Source organism: Patagioenas fasciata, chromosome Z (assembly GCF_037038585.1).
Source record: "Patagioenas fasciata isolate bPatFas1 chromosome Z, bPatFas1.hap1, whole genome shotgun sequence".
NCBI lineage: Eukaryota > Metazoa > Chordata > Aves > Columbiformes > Columbidae > Patagioenas > Patagioenas fasciata.
The window spans coordinates 18,475,463-18,493,548 of NC_092560.1; the positions used below are offsets into that span (position 1 = coordinate 18,475,463).

The window sequence follows — 18,086 nt, forward strand, 5'->3', positions numbered from 1 at the left end:
AACACATATTAACTTGTGGAAGTTTGCTTCACCTATTTGTCATGCTCTGAGTAACAGCAAATATTCATCTTAACACTGTTAGATCCACAAATATTTTCCCAAGACTCCATTTAAATTCATTAATGGTATCATTTGCTTTACCCCTGCAACAGCTGTCTGTAGTTAAGTTACCTTTGCTTAGATTTCTCCATAACATAAGTACAGTAAGCAGTACCACATTTCTCAAGTGTGGAATTACAGGAAAGTGCTTGTCTGTTCATCCAAAGTAAAGACATAGATGCAGCAGAAAGGAATACCAGCAAAATTAGTACGCTAAAACCTTAATATGCAAGAAATTGTCATTTATTTTCTAATACTATTAAATGTTAGAAAGTTTCTATGAGAAAACATGCATGACATGCAATTTTTTTCTTTTTAGAAAGTCAGAAAGTACGATTTCAGTCTTTCATTTTGCTGTTTTATTTGAAGATAGTGTTCACTGAAAGAAAAATCTGTTGTGAAAATAGTATCTGAGATGCAAGATGCATTAACCTGTCAAATGTTCAGGCCGCCTTCTTCATTTTTGAAAAGGGCTTTTGGCAATGGTGGCAGGAGGGTGATCTGGTAGGCAGCATGTATAGTCTTAAAAGCTGACCATTACTTCAGAAAGCATTTTAAACACACTTTGGACACCAGCATAACCAAGACACCAAACAAAGTTGTTCAGGGTAGACAGAGCACCAACTCAGAAACCACAAGCAACACAGCTGTGTAAGTCTAACACACTGCTCCAAATACGGTCCACTTCTTGGCCTATCAAATGGACCTTTGCAGCCAAATTATTTCAGTACCAAACTGCTGTCACTACACAACACTGTCCCAATACCACTTGGGACCTTTCATGCTGAATCAAAGAAATTTGGGCACTTCTGAAGCAACCTCTAAAGCACAGTTTAGACCTGCTCCAAAAAAAAAAAAAAATGAAGTGGAGAAAATAAAACGTCCTCCACTTACCAGGAATTTTCATCCTAGTAGAGACAAGAAGCCATTTTTGCAGAAGAACTTTTCATTAAAGTATTTAATTCCTAAAAAGTCATGGCATAATTTATACTACCTCCCTTTGAACCCATCATAAAATCATGGAAGTCTAGAATTCTAAGTACAGGTTGGTCCTAGTCCTAGAAATATATTAAGTGTTGAATTACCCTCTAAAGTTAGATTGCAAAGCCAGCATAAGTCTAGAAACAACCGGTACAGGTAAATGTAGTTTTTGGCAAGCGGACTTAAAGAAAATGAAACAATAAGCTTTATAATACTGCATACAGCAGCAACCAAGGGCAAGGGTTTGTCATTAATGCCAATCTCATAGTTTACATACAAATGCCATGCTTACACCTGCCACTACTGAGAAGTTATTCTTGGAAACATAAGCATGCAATCACTTCAGAGTAAGAATAACCACCCATACAGTGGGTTCAGAGGTAGTTGTTTTTAAGGCTTATATGCAGGCAAATCCTTGGTAACTGCTTGTTCCTTTCAGCTTCTGGAGAAAAGTGGCACAAATGCTGGTATCTCACCACACACAAATAATAAATTTACGTCAAAAGTGTGCCTGCTCCTCCATATAGAACTTACTAAGCTACGTGACCAAGTCTTTATATGTGCAACCTCCTACTATGTCCATTGAACTAATCAGAAGAGAGGAAGGGTAGGCAAAGCTTGTTTACCTTTCTGAAAATTCAGAGACCATATTTGCTGTGATACTGAAGGGAGAGATCTGATACTTTACTCACACAAACAACTCTTTTACTTTGTGCTGAGATTAAATAACTTTATTGGTGAAGGGTTAGGAAGAAAAAATTGTTTCCCCTTTCTATAAAAGAATCTTCATTGATGCTTGTTAAATCATGATTTTATACCACAGTAACCAGTGTAGAATTTCTTTTAATGCATGACTTTGAAAATGTCCCTGATTCACATTAAAAACATTGTGTAATATGCATGTGCATGTTAGAGAGTTAGAATAAGCAACCAGCAAGACAGCATACTTCTTCAGATAAAGCAGTATGAGCTATTCGTTAAAACTGAAAATTGAAAGAAATTAGAATAATATTTGTAAACGTCTTTAAAGACATATTTGAAGAAGCTAAATCACCGTCACACACAGTGAAAAGATACAGGTGGGTTGTATAAAGCTTTCAGCTGTCTCCTTTCTGCACATGTTTCAAATACCAGAATCACTGAATGGTTTGGGTTGGAAGGGACCTTAAACATCTTCTAGTCCTCACCATGGGCAGGGACACCTTCCACTAGAACAGGTTGCTCAAACACCCTTCCAGCCTGGCCTTGAACACTTCCAGAGATGGGGCATCCACAGCTTCTCTGGGCAGCCTGTTCAGTGCCTCACCACCCTAATCTTAATAAACGTCTTCCTTATGTCCAATCTAAATCTTCCCTCTTTCAGTTTAAAACTGTTGCACCTTATTCTGTCACTACAGGCCATGTTAAAAAGTCTTTATGCAGTCTTTCACAACAGTGGTAAAGATAAATGCATGACAAAGTTGGTGTGAGGAAAGTGATGACACTGATTAAAAGAGAATTTTTTGCAGACACAGGTGATCTTCAATCAGAATAATAAAGTTAGTCACCTGGGACAGCAGAAGGTAGTACGCAAAAGTCTGAACTTAGCACATTTGACCAGCAGTGAGGATTTGGACACTTAGGAGTTTCATATCTAGGGCTGCTTATAAGAATAAAATCTAAATACAAATGCGAAAGGACTGAAACTACTATTGGATATAATGGTTAGTACTGATATTATGAATATTATTTTTCAAAACTTCACCTTAGTGGAAATGCATGAACAACAGTGCTTTCTTCAGGTTTGTTTCGCTTTGGTTTGGTTGTTTGCATTTGTTTTGCTTTTGTTATTTTTTAACTATTTCCTAGTTGTATTTCATAGCAACAGAAAGAACACAGTGATGTATTCAATAAATCAGAATTATTGCTTTTGTTCTAATTGCCTCAAATCTCATCTTTGTTTAACTGGGTTTCAAGACATGGAAGCCAACACTTGAAGTCACTTTGAAAAGCAATGAGCAACGCAATCATGGACTGCACTTGGCAGTTGAAAATTTAGACTGTTTTTCTAAATACAAAATATGGATATGATTCTAGCACACATATACACCCACACCAGCTTAAATGTCAGCAGTCACCAGTATTACCATTCAAAAACGAGAACAAACCAGGGTATACACACAGTGTTCCCAGAGAGCTTGCACTCCAGTTACTTGTCAATTCCAGCACCATCTATCTTCATTATTATTGCTCACATCAGTACCCTTGTCCATACCACAGTCGCTTTCAAGCAAGTCCATTTCTACTGGGGAAAGTGCACAACTCCAGCTTACGTATTTCTGTTTGATGTACGAGGGACAGCAGAAATCAGACCTTGCATATGCATCACAGATTATTTAAAATTACTGCAGAATGGAACATTACAAATTAGACTATTCAACGTTAAATGAGTTCAAAGGAACCAAGGTGGTTATCAAACACTTAAGATGTCATCAGCAACACACAGGGAAGTTACATGGACATGACTGTATATGAGTTCTACAAAGCACATTTTATGGTGTGTAAGAATATACCATGAACATATATTCACATATATATCTATACACACCACAACAAAAGACAAGGTAAAGCAACATCACTTCAAGAATACCATTAACACTGAACAGGATTAAAATAGATAAAAAAGGCAGTCCACAGATTATTAGCCACAGTTTGTAACAAGAGAAAAAGAATTCCTAAATGTGCAATTAAAGACTTGATTTTTTGGAACGCACATAACTTTGTCATAAATTATGAAATAAAATAAGTTACAGTCACTTGACTAAATCACACGAGTATAAAAAAAGCCAGAGTTGCAAAAATGGCTTCATGGACATGCAATGCCCACCTTCTACCTGTCTTAACACAACCAGCTGTGGAACAAGAATGGTTGGATGTCACCCATGGCTGAGTCTGAACATGCACATATGCAAATACAGGACCATTCCTTTGTAGCCATTTTCAGGTAAACACCTGAGAATGTAATGGTTGCACAACTGAAATAGGTTACAAGCTACAAGATGATTACCTTGTAGAGGTCTCTAACATTGTGACAATCAAAAGGCTTGCCAATTACATTTAATGAAGTATTCCTCTAGGATGGCTTTTATCAGTTAATTGAACTTCATCCAGAAAACAAGTTGTATCAGGGTCTGGTACTGCAAATATTCTAAACTGGCTTTTTTTGTGTGTCAGATAGCTAAATTGTTGCAAATTTGCACATAACCAAATAAAAAAGTGTCAACTCTGTACCAGCTGTTTGTGCACCAGAGTATTTTCTGACAGCTTCTGAACAAAAAAATCGGGCAAAAAATGAATGTAATCAGCTTGGTGGGAAAGTTTTCTAAAGCCTCTCAATTAGATCAGGGCACTACTGTAGGAAAGGAGCAGAAATAACACATCAGATCAGCTCAGGAAAGAAATTCCTATGAAAGCAAAGTCATCAAGCCTAGAAACAATTTGATTAAACAGCTGCCTCCCCCACACACACCCTGTACAAAAAAACCCAAGTTCTCAGAGCATCAGAGTCCTGTGAACTGTGAATGTTTGAGAACAAAATCACTTCTACTTTAAGCTCCTGAAATGCCAAACACAGTCCCACAGTTAATGCTGTAAAATAAGTCGTATAAGTTGATTAAATATAAAAAAAATTAACATCAAATTAGCAGGCATACCCAAAGACCAAAGGTTAAAACACCACAGGTGGGAAATTAAAAGATCTTTTTCATGCTTTTAACTTCTACAATGGCTAAAGACATTCATAATTCCTTAAAACTTGACTAAGACAGATATTTGGTATCTCTCTTTGGGGATTTGTTCCTGACATTTTCATGAGAGCCACTAAAAAATGCATCATTCATATAATGGGAAACAGGTGTCAGTATTCTTCCAACACAGTTTTCCTTTTCAGTTTCACAGTGAGGGCTTTGAATTCATGCAACAGTGTGCTATCATATAAAGAAATGGGGTGGTGAGGAACTGAACTGCCTTCTCCAAATCCAGTATCATAAGTGATAATTACATACCAGTAATTGTCTAATTGCCACTTAAGCATCAATTTTGTTACTGACAACAGAGGCAATGTAGGCCCACTGATGAATGAGATGGGTGCCCTGGTGACAGAAGGCAGAGTTACTGAACGCCGCCTTTGTTGCTGTCTACTCTGCTGGAGGCTGTCCTGAGGAGCCCCGTACCCCTGAGGCCCCAGAGGAAGGCAGGACAATGGAGGAGTTTGCCTCGGTTGATGAGGACTGGGTTAGGGAGCAGTTAGGCAATCTGGACATCCATAAATCCGTGGGTCTGGATAGGATGCACCCACGGGTACTGAGGGAGCTGCCTGAGGTCATTGCTGGACCGCTCTCCATCATCTTTGCTAAGTCTTGGGAAATGGGAGAGGTGCCTGAGGACTGGAGGAAAGCAAATGTCACTCCAGTCTTCAAAAAGGGCAAGAAGGAGGACCCGGGTAATTATAGACCTGTCAGCCTCACCTCCATCCCTGGGAAGCCGATGGAACGAGTTCTCCTTGGTGCCATCTCAAGGCATATTAGGCATAAGAGGGTCATTAGGGGTAGTCAACATGGCTTTACCAAAGGGAAGTTGTGCTTGACCAACCTCATTGACTTTTATGAGGACATAACAAGATGGATGGATGACAGCAGAGCGGTGGATGTGGTCTGCCTTGACTTGAGTAAGGCATTTGACACAGTCTTCCACAGCTAAATTGAGGGAGTGCGGTCTGGATGATCAGGTAGTAAGGTGGACTGGGAACTGGCTGAAGGGAAGAAGCCAGAAAGTCGTGGTCAATGGGACGGAGTCCGGTTGGAGGCCTTTGTTTAGTGGAGTGCCTCATGGGTCAGTACTGGGGCCAGTATTATTCAATATATTCATCAATTATTTGGATGAGGGAATAGAGTGTACTATCAGCAAGTCTGCTCATGACACGAAGCTGGGAGGAGTGGCTGACACGCCAGAAGGCTGTGCTGCCATCCAGTGAAACCTGGACAGGCTGGAGAGTTTGGCAGGGAAAAATTTAATGAAATATAACAAGGGAAAGCATAGAGTCTTACATCTCGGTAGGAACAACCCCAGGTTCCAGTATAAGTTGGGGAATGACCTGTTAGAGAGCAACGTAGGGGAAAGGGACCTGGGGGTCCTGGTGGACAGCAGGATGACCATGAAACAGCACTCTCCCCTTGCAGCCAGGAAGGCCAATGGCATCCTGGGGTGTATTAGAAGGGGGGTGGTTAGTAGGTCCAGAGAGGTTCTCCTTCCCCTCTACTCTGCCCTGGGATATTGTGTCCAGTTCTGGGCCCCTCAGTTCAAGGAGGACATGGAACTGCTGGAGAGAGTCCAGCACAGGGCAACAAAGATGATTAGGGGAGTGGAGCATCTCCCGTATGAGGAAAGGCTGAGGGAGCTGGGTCTCTTTAGCCTGGAGAAGAGGAGACAGAGGGGTGACCTCATTAATGTTTACAGATATATAAAGGGCGAGTGTCACGAGGATGGAGCCAGGCTCTTCTCGGTGACAAGCAATGGTAGGACAAGGGGTAATGGGTACAAACTGGAACACAAAAGGTCCCACTTAAATTTGAAAAGGAACTTCTTCTCAGTGAGGGTGACAGAGCACTGGAACAGGCTGCCCAGGGAGGTTGTGGAGTTTCCTACTCTGGAGGCATTCAAGACCTGCCTGTACGCCTTCCTGTGTAACCTCATCTAGATGTTCCTGCTCCGGCAGGGGGATTGGACTGGATGATCTTCCGAGGTCCCTTCCAATCCCTAACATTCTGTGATTCTGTGATAAGTCTTACAGTTTTCCAGACCTGTTCTAGAAACAAATGGAGGACATCTTCCCTTACACAAAATATATTATTGTTCTCCATTACTCTGAATTTCCTTTGCATTTTCTGTTTTTTCCTGTTCTGTATGCAATTTCTTGGATTGCTGGAGCAAAAATTATCAAAGGAAGGCAGGAAACTAGTCACAAATTCGCAGCTTTATATTTAATAAATTGGAATTACTCAGAAAAGAGACAAAAGTGAACTGCTAACAATTTAGGATGCTGTTTTAGGAAGCAGAACTGTGCTTTTAGTCTAATTTTTTTCTGATTGTCAGCAAAACCAGTTACCATTGCTATAAAACAGTGGAGCAAGTATGTTATGATATAAATGCTCATATCAAACCTAACAAAACTTTCTCAAACAAAGTTTTGTGTTAGCAATTTGAACAGCTACTTATGGACTACCAATGACTGAAAATATCATTAGGTTAATAGAGCCCTTGATCCAGGATGCTCAGGAGTATGAAATAGCCCTCAGGAAAATCCTAAGTGAAGAAAAAAAAAAAAAGGAGAGGGAGAGACAAAAACAAAAACAAAATAACCCCTGCACAACACATGTCCAGACTATCTCTACCATATTCAACAGTTCAAATCTTCCTATTGTACAGTAATTTCAAGTTGTCCAATGGTATGAAAATCGGAGTGGTTACAGACATATGAGTCCAAAAACCAAATTCTGAAGTGACCTACAGAGTCCAGAGCAGAAGCAGCTGGAATCAATGAAAGCAAGTTTGGTACCAGTAAATTAAGTTATATTGCCAGGGACAGAAAACAGAAATGGAAAAGATGTGAGGAGAGAAGAATGATAATCAGCAAACAGTCCAGCTACACTCGTTTAATAAACCAGTTTAATCTTGTTTCATCGATGTTGTAGCCAAACTGTTCTTTCACATAACAGAAGATGGAAATTACTCCAGAGGCTGGAAAGAAAATAGTCCAAGAGAAAAAAATAAATAATAATAGTTCTCAGAGCAAGGGAAGTACTTTATAAAATGCATTTACTGCCCCAGTTGCAAGCATTAAAGGTTAGCCATGGTCAGTATTATGTAATGACTGAAACATCTGCAGCCCTGGAAACATTCTTTGTTAGAGAACTCTTTCTGTAATTGGAAACTCTGTTGGAACGAAGCCAAATATAGTAGCCTGAAACAAAAATAAAACAGTGAAGAAAAAGTCAGGAGACAATAGTCCGGTGGTTATGTGCCTTCCAGGAGCCCAAGTCTCCTAGATTGCTTTTCAAGGGGTTTTTTGGTACCGTTTTTTGATTGGGGTGAGGCTGGAGGTTTTGGTTTTGAGAGGTCAAATGAGAGAAGAAAACATTGTTTCAAATTTACCTGAGGTTACGGGAAATAAGGTCTAGGGGTATGATACATTCTCTTTCTTGTTGCACTCTCTAGTAAGCATTGAAATAGTTAAGTATTAGCATTGAAATTACTTTGCCAGAATCTCCAGTGACAGAGATTTGCCAGATCACAGAATCATACTTTGCTTTCATTTTTGTTAGCTGCCTACAGTACAACCAGCCACAGGCTGCTTGAAGTAGTCTCCTAAGGGCTTCAGAAATCCAGAGTGGAAACCCATTCGCTGCATTTGAGGAACATGCCTTCCCTCATTTTTGTCTTCTGGGAAAATAATGATAAAACACACACAAACCCAAAAACAAAACAAACAAACAAACAAACAAACAAACCAAACAACAACAACAAAACCACCACCAACAACAACAAAAAAAACCAAAACAAAACAAAAAACCACCCACACCAAAAACAACCCCAACCAAACAAAAAAAACACCAAACAAAACCACACAGACACACCACAGGAAGACCTCATTCTCTCTGTAGGTCTATTGACAACTTCATTACATCAAACACAGGTGGCTTCATTGACACTCTCTGGGCCTCCAGCCCAACCCCACCACGCTGAACACCTTTCCTGGCCATCATGAGGATGACTCCTATTTCTGGCTGGCCTATGACACCAACTCCAAATCCCTCAGTTTCATGTCAGCATTTTCATTCTTTCTCAGCTGCTTTTCAAGCTTGGCAGGGGCTTATTAACACTTCAGAAGTCTGTCTTTTAATCCTCTTGCCAGCTTCTCATTAAGAAACTCTCTTTTGCCAAGATAGCTTTAAAAAGCCCAAACCACACGTTTGACAGCAGTTAGAATATTCATGCCTTTGGTCTTCTGCTGCAGCAGTGAGAATCTTACAGGAGGAACTGTTTGCTCTTTATGCTGCACCAGGCACATCACAGTCGTGATCTGCAGCACATTTTTGCAACGAGAGTTTGCATTAGCACACTTGTGGCAACTGCAGAAACAGCGCAGGCTGGGCCTCTGAGTAACCCCGCTACATCACTCACTTCACAGGTCACCTCACAATGAAGTTTCCACAAACTTAAATCACGTGTAAAAAGCTTAGGCAGGAATATGGTTCCTGAAAACTTAGGCCCTCAACTTCCATAAACGTTTTCTCTGTTGTCAAATGCTTTAGAAAAACCTTCTAAAGACAAGTTCTTTGATCAGTATCTAAGCTACCCTTCCAATTTCTATATAAAGGTTGATTGAGAAATGGATCACAGCAATTTAAGAAAGTGCAGTAACTGTCTACAATTGCCTCCCATGTCTCTTCTAATTTATGTTAGAGAACATATACAAGAGGACCCATGCAACCATATTCCAGTCCAGTCACAACTCCAAAAGCCAGAACAAAGCGGATCAAAGCCAACTAAAGGATAGTAAAGCTATCTCAATATTAAAAGTACAGAAAAGGAAAAGCGTTCAAAAAATTAAAGTCATCAACTGAACGGTGTATCTGTGAAAGCCTACGATGTAAAGTGATTCAAATTCTTCATTATCACTACAACTCTTGCTCCAAAATAAACATTAAAATATTGTTTACATTTGTAATGACAAAGTTGATTTTTATCCACAGACAAGAAAAATTTGTTATTCTGTGGAAAATGTGACTTGTATTTTCTCGTTTTTCTTCTGTTAAAACTTTCAGTCACTCCTGAGACAACCAGAATATCTGATTTTTACACAGAAACTCATCACAAAACCAATAAATCTTTTGTTCCCTCTGAATTCTGCAAGATGCATAAAGAAACATGTTTCCATCCCTTAAAAGCCCTTGTTTATCAACCCTTGCTTCTTGCTGTGCTCAGTTATATTCCTGAATATATATATCCAGAAGAACCAAGTATCTGAATCCATTAAAGCCCATATTTCTGTCTTCTGGATGTATGTCAAATGTCAGACCATTAGAATATTAAGATGATGTTGTGTATTATATGAACTTCAAAATAATCATGAAAAGTAACATATCAGAAAGGTACTACTTACAAAGACAAATGTATCAATAAATATTTTCCTCAAACACTAAAAAGAGCTGTTAAAGGGTAGCAAGCCCGAGTTTCTCTGTCTTGAAGCCTTATCACTCAGCAGATGGCAAGTAAATGTGAAGTTTGACATTACACATATTTCCATCCTTCTCATAGTATTATAATCTAACACTCAAAATATCTGTACTGTATTACTTGACACACCGGTGTATCTCAGACAAAACACTTACAGGAAACGTAATTTTCTGGGATGAACTATATGGATTTTAACCAGTAAAAGAACTCCTTAAATCATATCATCACTTAGACCATACCTGCTTCGTTACAACATAGAGAGAAGAAAAGGTTACCTAGTCACGTTTTTAAAAATTTCAGTCAACATTACTAGCAGCTTCCAACATACTTGCCTAAAAATCTGCAGAAGTATCCCTTCAGAGAGCCTAAAACTTACCTATGGTAGAATTCTGAAAGCCAATGTAAGTGTTAAGTCATATTCCCTCTTGTACAAAGTGAAAGTAATGCAAAAAGCAACATCAATTTACTCTTTTATTTTGTTGTGTCCTCCATGTTTTTGTTATTAGCCTTTATTATTTGCAACATCCATTTCTGTCATAATTTAACATATGCACTCAATCTTCCTATTTAAAATACTCTTAATGTGTGTTTTTATGTATTTTTTAAATACATAATGTTCTTAATGTTCTAATCTTCCAATGTGTTTATTGATTTAGCAATACATTAGAAATGAAAAATCTTGTTTCCTAAAGCAGGTTATGACTATTGTGGACATAATTCACAACTGTTAGCATGCCTATTTCCAGTTCAAGCATCTAGGAATGACTAATTCCATTTACTTAGGGGACTGACCTCAGCTTTTTCCAAATTGTTTAACAATTCTAACAGACATCCTTTCCCAAGATTTGTTCAACTTACACAACAGCACAGTCATATCACTCTGCCCAATGCTCAGTTGCTGTGGCATGCACAAAATGTTTGAGACCCCTAAATCAATTTCTCTGTACAGGGTGGAGTGGAATTCACAATTTCTCCCTCTGAAAAAGAAAAAAAAAAGTATGCCAGCCCTCACGACCTGCTCCGAAGTACATGGTAGTGTAATACCCTTATTCTCCTCCACTGACACAACTCCATTCACACTTTAAGATATTACTGGCTCTGGTAAGAGGCAGGTGGGGCAATATTACGTAGTCAGAGGATTTACTTGAGGTGGGCTGTGAGCATTTCAGTCTCTGCTCTCTAAAGAAAGGGTATCACATAACAATCTATAACACAGTTTTAATGCTTTATACTTTTTTTTCTTTTTTTCCTTCTTCCTCTGTCATTTTTAACAGTGCTAGGCCAGCATCAATATTTCATACAGACAAAAAAAAAGTAGGGCTACAAATGAAGCAATACATGATAATTTTGCACTTACCAACCTGGAGAACTCAAATGTAAAGTATTTCAACTCAGATGTTCAATCCAGCAAGCATACCAGTTAAGGATGAGATTTTTAAAAATGTACAAGAGACAACTAGGCATTGGAGGCTCAAATCAGTTTCCCTTCTCAGATTTCTGCATCATCAGGCTATTAATATAGCTAGGAAAACAATTCAGAATTAGCGAAGCAATTTATTAAATAAGATTTTTTTTTCCCTAGCAAAATCAGTCCGATCAAAGAGACTAAGAAGGAGGTTTTGAGATTAACAGTGCATATACTGTACATCTGAATCTCACAAAAGAAAGAAGAAAAGCTATAAACATATTTGTGCAGGATTTGTTCTGTTTTCTTTAAAATAAACTGAAATGTCACATTAGTCATTACATTCATGGTGAATGAGTCATCATAACCCAAAGGAACTCCAGGGTTTCACAAGTAATTGTCTTACAAGAACATGCCTACAAAAACAGTTCAAAGCAGAAATGTAACAAAGTATATACATCAGAGTTCAACACTATGAAAGCATGGGTCACACACCACGCCTTTTTCTTTTTTTTTTCAAAAGTAAACTTTCTACTTGGTTCACCCAATCCTGAACATTCTCCTTCTTCTATTATGCATAATATACATTGGGTTTATTCTTAGAACAGTACCAAAAGAGCCAGGAGTGCACAAAAGAAATCTGCTCTTCAGAGACTTACAGGTGTTCTGGTATAAGCCACTGTGTAAGTACACCATGACCAGCAAAAACAATTTTTCATTTGCAAAGTCTGTTCTGCTTATGATTTTCTTATCCCAGTACAACTTCAAGCTTCCCTACATAGTTTATAAGCATTGGAAATCTTCAGTGATACGCTTCTATTTTACCCACGTAACAAAGCATAAAACCGAGGGAGAACTGCTACTTAAAGCCTAACTGTAAGAGAGAAGAGGAAAAAAAAAAAAAAAAGAGAGCTAAGTAAGGTTGCATCCTCAACATTATGCAAGAATTTAAGATCAGAAGAAATGTAAGTCACTGATGATTTTAACCGCAAGGATTCACTTTGAGTCGAGTAAACATTGTACAAGAGACATGTATACTTTCTGATTTCACCACAACTTTGAGAAAACAGTGACATGTTTATGCAGTTAAGAAGTTTTCTCTTCTATGTCCTGCTTATCCGTTAATATTCAGAGCTGAAAACAAACCTGGATGTGTTCAATAAGAGGCATACTTCTCCCATTCATCAACTAACCACATGTATACTATCCACATCCTTGAAGGTATTTCCTCTGGCAAACACACAACTTATTTTTTACGATTTAAGGAAACCTGCAAAAGACATTGTCTCTGCTTTCAAGAAAAACAAACCAAAAATCCCTCAGTGTACCTAAGATTATATTACCTTCAAAATTTTTCTTCTGCCACTTACACTTAGATACCCAGTAGTTTATATTCCCATTACAGTCATTCATAACTTCAAATGTTACTGGGGGAACTCAAGTGTCAAAACAATGAAGGCATAGGTACAAATTGCTTCCTAGCCTTGGTGAGCTGCTGTTGCTACTTCCAAGGACAGATGGCTGATCATCTGTTGAGAATGGGCCACACTGGTTTTCAGATTTTGCAATAGTCCCATTCAATGATTAGAGTAACCGATTGAATAACCTGTTGTCGTGACTCGGCAGTTTACCATCTTTTTCCTTTCTATAGCTTTATCTTAGACCAAGATGGATATCCTGTAGAAGTTTCAGGACTTAACCATATAGCTGTAGATGCCTCCATTTCTTGCTATTCCTGAAACATTAACCTAGTGCTTGAACTTCTTTTTCTTCATATGCTGCTCCTAGCTAGCTGCTCTCTAGTTGTGGTTCTCTTCCTCCCAACTTCAACCACACTTTTGTCCCTTCTTAAAGCAGAAAGATACAGTTTACACATTATACAGGCATGGCTGGAGGATATCTTACTCCCAAGACTACTATCTATGTCAGGTTTCTTATCTGGGTAAGAGTGTAGTTTCTTCCACAGAGAATAACAAAGAAGACTGGAGCCATGTTATGTGACACCAGGAATAGCAGCACTGGGTTGCCCGACAGGGAAAAGAAAGGAAGAAAAAAATGGTTTAAAAAAAAGTCTTGCTTTCACCAGTCACACAATGCCTCAACATGAAAGACTTGCAAAGGGCAAGAGGAGCATTGAAAAATACATCGGTGGCAAGACTTCAGTTCAAGCATTATTGATCAAAAGCTGTAATTAATTATAAAAGCAAAAGCTATCACTGAAATGTGTAGGTTTGGAGAGAAAGCAAAAACATGGAGTTCTTTGCGCCTCTGGTGAAAAATGGGCAAGTTTTGTAGTAGAACTGCAATTTGTTCACAACTGGAAAACACTTTCAAGAGGAAGAAAGCTTCTACTACTTCGGAGACTTGTAATTGTAAACTCAGCTTTTGCTGCCAGAACAACTTAATTTGCAAGTCAATCACTGATTTACACTATTTTTAACATCTTGTGGACAGAAAAACACAGGCTCTTAGTTGATGCTTGAAAAGCATCAAGTCTCCTTAGAAAGGTCTTTGAGAGGAAAGGAACTGAAGTGCCACAAAATGTGAAGATGAAAGCAGAATAAGGCAAAAGTAGATCTTTGTATTTAACTGAAACAAAGCAAATTGAATGTTTAATGATATGCAACCCAACCTTTAGACAAAACATCATGGGTACATTTTTACTGTTCTCTGTATCAACAATCTTGAGTTTGCTGCTCTTTAAAAAATTAAGTGAAAACAAAGAGTCACATGCATAAACAGAGAACATCATTACAACCTTTGCTATTCTGAAAACTGTTTTCAAGTTTTCTGTCTGCCAAAGCAAACTGTAAACATCAGGAGCACATTTATACCCTTGAAGAGCCTGTAGGCAAAAACAAATGACTAGAGTGAGATATTAACCAAGACAAAACTTTCTGCTCAATTCCAGCTGGAATGCATTGCACAGTGTAACTGTACTGCTGAAACTTCACAGTAAGTATGTCTGTACGTGCACATTTTGTGACAGATGCAGTCACAAGAATAACTGAATATGAAATAGTCACACTCCACCAGAACCTAAACTGTAGTCCAGAAATGGTCTTGAACTAACTCACTTTGATTCTAACAACCATTTGCACAGAGATCAGAGTTGTGAGCCTTTATCTTCACAAATGTGCAGAAGGAAAACATTCTCATTATCATCATGGGCATGGAGTATTTCCAACAATACTACTTTTTTATGCAACAAGAAAGAAGCAGCACCATATTTCTGCATAACTGATGACAACAATTTTGAGAAGGAGGCGATTTTTGTAGAAAAGGCAGAAGCTCAGAAGGGGATTAAAAAATCCAGAGACTTCAGTTTACAGTCTGAAGCACTACAAGAGGAAAACAGGTTTCGTTATGTGCAGTGCAGCAAACTGATTCTCATTTTACGGATTTGAATAAGCAATAATGGACAACTACCTGGCAAGTCACAGGGGAGGCAAAGTATGACTATGATCCCCACAAACTATTTCAGAGGTCGTCTGCACCAAGATCTTTGGGATCTTCAATTTTATACAAGAAACCAGCATGCTGAAGGTGACTAATCCATGCCTTGGGATAAGTAGCAAGCACAGGAGAAACAAAAGCCCTACTACATAGATTTCTACAGTGCAAGCTACCTTTAAACAAAAAGAAGCTGGATTTAGAAGTTACAGGTGCTTTTTATTGTTATTTCAGTCATAAGGTTAAATCAGTCAAGCAGACACTTCTGCATGAAACCAGTAAGAAGACCACAAAACATGCTAGTCTTTATGCATACCGCTCTATGCCTATGGCTGCCATTGAAATTTATCCGAAAGCTTAACACGTAAGATCTGACCTTGTGTGACAGTCAAAAGATGACCTTACCTTCCTCTTACAACTTTGGCAATATACTTTTCCTACTTCATTTTACCAAGACTTTTTTCCTATTTTATTTTTAAGCAAACCCAGACACATGCATCAAGGTGAAGACTAGACCTATTTGTCCTTAAAGTATATCAAGATTACTTATCCATAAGTACTGAAGAAAATGCCCATCTTAATTTATGAGATAATTTAAAAACCGAAAACAACAAATTTTGAAATTATAGCAGTAATACGTGTCTGTGTGTACTAGCAACCATTTTAACATAGAAATCAGAAGTCATGTAGGCAAGCCAATATTTACATTTCTGGCTTCTGCCAAACTCCTTCATTGCCCTACTCAAGACAATGCATTAGCATTTCATATTCACTGGAATGGTAAAAAGCAGCCTGTCAGCCACTTATTTATAAAAAACCAAACAAAACAAAACAAACAAATTATATTTATAATAAAAGCATTCTCAAACTTCGTGGTGTTTTTTTTTTTCTTTTTTTCTTTTTTTTTTTTCCCCGTTTTCCAAACAGGTATCAGGCAATTTGCATTGTATCATTATTATTTTTCCCAAGAGCACAGAGAATGTTTACTCCCTTAGCTTCTAAGCTGCTACCTTAGAAAAAGTGGTGCAAAAAATATTAATAACTTTGGGTTTAGTCCATACAAGCCAACAAATGTAACTAAAAGCAAACAATTGTCTTTTTAATAATATGTCCATGTACAGGCTCAAATTTAGCTTGCTTAAGAACAATCATAACAACACAAGAAAATACTAGAGAAGTCTCCAGAAATCACACTAACACAGTTTAGAGGAAAAAAGATCAAACGTGCTGTTTGTTTACAAGTTAAGCTTCTCTTGCAGATCTAAAAGTTTAGCCACAGGCATTAAGTTTGAAATCAGCACAACAGTCCATGTTTGTAACATGCTTTGTCTTAACGGCAAAAGAAAAAACTACATTAAAAGATTGGCACAGGACGAATAGAACAAGCATTTAATTTAGATTTAACATAACTGTTTGGTATTTGCACCCTTTCTGAAATTGCAGCATCAAATATATGTTGTGTTCAGATACTTTGGAAGATCATGTTTGGCATTAACAACACAGTTAATCAGTTTACATGACATTTAAAGCTTCTGACAGCTTCTCTAAGTATTTTTTCCTTATTTGAAATACGAAGGCCCTAGCATATCACCAAATCCTGTTGCTACACAGATTATCTGGTCATGCAGCAAAGACACATCAGATATCCCCAGATGATAGCACAGGCTGATTAAAAGTTAGAGCTCTAGCTTGTTGGTTTTTAATATGCAGAACTAAACTGTAAGTTTTATAACATCTTACAGGACATGATCAGCTTCCAAAACATAGCATTAGTAACGATGCCTTTATCACTGCGTTGCGGAGAGGGCGCGGGAGGGACGACCCCTTCTATGCAGACATCGCTGTGACAGCCATGACACGGCTGCTCACGGTCTCCATTTGTGCGCGGACACGGGAGAGCCCTGACAGCGCAGCAGCGCCAGCGCTACGCTGCAGAGCCGAGCGCCCGGGGCCTGGCTGCCGCCCGGCACTGCCCAGGACCTGCCTCCCTTCCCCGAAAGGGTTAAATCCGCTGACGCCGGCGCCCAGGGGAGGAGCCGGAGCATGGAAAAGGGAAAGAAAAATGGAGAAATAAAGGGAGGGAGCTGCCCGGGGACTCACCTGCGGCGCCGGCCACCTGCGCGCACCCCCGCCCCGGCTGCGGCAGGCTGAGCGCCGCCCGCACGGCACAGCACAGCACGGCGCTCCCAAGGAGCCACCGTGGCGGGCGGGAGCAGGAGATTTAACAATAATCATGACAGTAATTAAAAATTTAAAAGCACAAAATGTGCCTCCGCCCTCCCGGTCCCGCGCAGTGCGGAGTAAGGGCCAGCCCCAACGCGGAAGGAAAGAGGAGACACGGGAGCCCTTCCCAGGGACGGACTCGGCGCCAGGGGAACACCCGAACCTCCTTCCCTCGTCGGCGAGGAGGAAAGTTTCCTCCGGAAGAGGAGAGGGACGAGGCCGGGGAGGAGAGGGGTCTCCCCGCCGGGGTGCCGGCTCCTGCCGCGCCCCGGGGAGGGGGCAGAGGAAGGCGGACGAGGCGCCGGGTCCAGCGCCCACTCCCCGCCTGTCAGGCCGCCTCCCTCCCGCGGCTGCTCACCTGCCGCCGGCTCGCCCGCCGACAGCCGCCACCGGGCACCCCTCCTTCGCCCCAATAGCTGCGGCACTCCCGGCCCGGAGCTTCTCCCCGCGCCCGCCGCCGCCTCAGGAGCCGCCGGACCCGCCGCCGCTCCTGTTTGGGGAGGAAGCGGCCACCATGTTACTTTCTCCCCCGCAAACGCCCACAGGCGGGTGTAGGGCCCGCCCCGAAAGGAGGCGGCGGTGGGGCAGAGCAGCCGCTGCTGCGGCCAGGGGGCGCCCGCGAGCGGCGGCGCCAGCAGCGAGAGGGCGGGGC

At 40.1% G+C, this 18,086-nt stretch overlaps 1 protein-coding gene across 4 annotated transcripts in view; it reads right to left on the bottom strand.

The window, feature by feature from the left end:
* DENND4C (DENN domain containing 4C) overlaps positions 1-17,994 on the bottom strand; it is a 75,036-nt gene extending 57,042 nt beyond the window's left edge. For 3 of the 4 annotated variants that reach the window (XM_065860183.2, XM_071802586.1, XM_071802587.1), the window contains exon 1: positions 17,793-17,925. The gene's annotated coding sequence lies outside the window, so the exon portion shown is untranslated. Of the gene's footprint in view, positions 1-17,792 lie in introns of all 4 variants that reach the window. The other variant, XM_065860182.2, reaches the window with a different exon arrangement.
* Positions 17,995-18,086: the final 92 nt, after the last annotated feature.